Source organism: Peromyscus eremicus, chromosome 11 (assembly GCF_949786415.1).
Source record: "Peromyscus eremicus chromosome 11, PerEre_H2_v1, whole genome shotgun sequence".
Lineage (NCBI taxonomy): Eukaryota > Metazoa > Chordata > Mammalia > Rodentia > Cricetidae > Peromyscus > Peromyscus eremicus.
This window is the reverse complement of record NC_081427.1, coordinates 2,110,109-2,112,164: the sequence shown is the minus strand read 5'-3', so window position 1 is coordinate 2,112,164 and position 2,056 is coordinate 2,110,109. Positions and strand designations below refer to the sequence as shown.

General features: G+C 41.4%; 1 pseudogene; it reads right to left on the bottom strand.

The window, feature by feature from the left end:
• Nucleotides 1-220: 220 nt before the first annotated feature.
• On the bottom strand, nt 221-606 carry LOC131921887 (small ribosomal subunit protein eS12-like; annotated as a pseudogene).
• Between the last annotated feature and the right edge of the window lie 1,450 nt (nt 607-2,056).

Genomic DNA, 2,056 nt, shown 5'->3' with positions numbered 1-2,056 from the left:
CAAACATACTGATATACTGATTCTGTGGTTTCAGTGAGCACAATATGTTTTTTAATTTCCCTGTGTCTCTCTTGGCCAGCTTCCTCCTTCCCCCATCTCGTCTCTGCTGGGCTGTTCTGAATCACACTTGTGGGAGAGGATAGGGTCTCTCCTGGACGTCTCCAATTTCTCTGACTACCTTAAGGCTTTTTTTTTCAAATGATACAAATCTTTCATTTGTTCATTTCTTTTATTTGAAGTTCTCTTTGATGACATCCTAGGCCCAAGATTCTTTGCCATGGTACTTAGCCACTACACAACTGCAACTACCCACTTTAGTTGGTTTACACTCAGATTTGCAGAGATCTACCCATTTCCCTAGTTTCTCTTTGGCATTAACCTTAATTAGGTCGATTTGGTGTTCATCTCAAGGGGCTTCAACTATCTTGACATACTTAGGCTCATCTCATATGGATGCAAGCACACAATGATGAACTTGATGCTTGACTGAGGCTTTCGCAGCTTTGTGAATGCCACACGCTAGCCCATCTTGGATGAAGGAGTCTTCAGAATCTTTTCTGATGTAATGTCCATTATACCTCCAGTAGCAGTGCCTTCCTCGGCCATGGTGGTGGGCTGCAGCTGAAGCGGAATCTTGATATAGCAGAGGATCTGCCTCTTGGAAATTTGCTGCAGCAGAGTCAAAGTCTGCCCTGCTTGGCCTCTTCATTGGCATCAATACAAGACCTCCAAGGGTTTGTCAATATGGTGCTGCACACCTTTAATCCCAGAACCCAGGAATCAGAGGCAGGTAGATCCATGTGAGCTCAAGGCCAATATGGTCTACATAGACAGTTTCAGGATAGCGAGGACAACATAGAGAAACCATGTCTTTTTGTTTTGTTTGTTTGTTTGTTTGTTTGTTTGTTTGTTTTGAGACAGTGTTTCTCTGTGTAGCTTTGCGCCTTTCCTGGATCTCACTCTGTAGACCAGGCTGGCCTTGAATTCACAGAGATCTGCCTGGCTCTGTCTCCCATGCGCCACCACCACCTGGTGAGGAACCATTTTTGTTTGTCTTAAAACACAAACAAAAACATGTATACACATACATATACACCACATACACTCACTCAAAGAAACCACAGAAAGAAAGAATGTACCAATGATATTATGAGATAGTTAGGTAAGAATATTTATAAGCCGTGTGTACAGAGAGTGGAATGATTCCTCATTGTTTCTTAAAATAAGGTGGGTGGTTCAAATTTTCATACTCACTTGTGTGTGAGGAGATAGGACCATGATGTTTAGCCTTGCCTTAGACAAAAAGAAATAGGGTCAATCAACCATGGACAGAACTTTTGAAGACAAAAGACAAAATAAATCCTTCCTCTTCCAAATCGATTTTGTTCCCAGGATTTTCTCACAGTGCTGACTAACACAGGCCTGAAGTCTGTCAAGTACCTAATGACAGATGAATGGATGAACAAAATGTGCATACAATGGAATATTACTCAGTTACAAATAGAGGAAGGTAATGACACACACTACAGGGAGAGTGACTGTGAGAACATTGGACTGAGTGACAGAAGCCAGATTCAGAAGCATACTGTGTGACTCAGCTCACAGAAGGCATAGTAGTGTCCTATAACCCATAAGAAAAATTAGTGGAATGAGTGTGCCTGGGTGGAGAAGTGTAGGTTGCTGTTTTGTGCATGGGTGAAGGGATGAAATGGTTACTGTTTAGTGGTCATGGGGTTTCAGTTTAGGGGTAAGTAATCTGGAAATAGACAACACAGATGTGTTCGATGCTGTGGTGTGTAATGAAGGCATTTACCAGTACTTGTGTGTGTGTGTGTGTGTGTGTGTGTGTGTTATGTGTATATACAAATATATATATGGGATCATTTGTGAAACTGGTGTGCAAAGTGCTAGAAATGCATTTATAGATTCAGATAATGACTTGATCCTAAGTACAAGATGCTCATAGAGAAAACTGCGCTGAAACCCATACCTATCCTTCCTTGGTGCTTTACGGGCTAATTTTATATCTGTTTCCTAATTGCTTCTGTTTAAAATT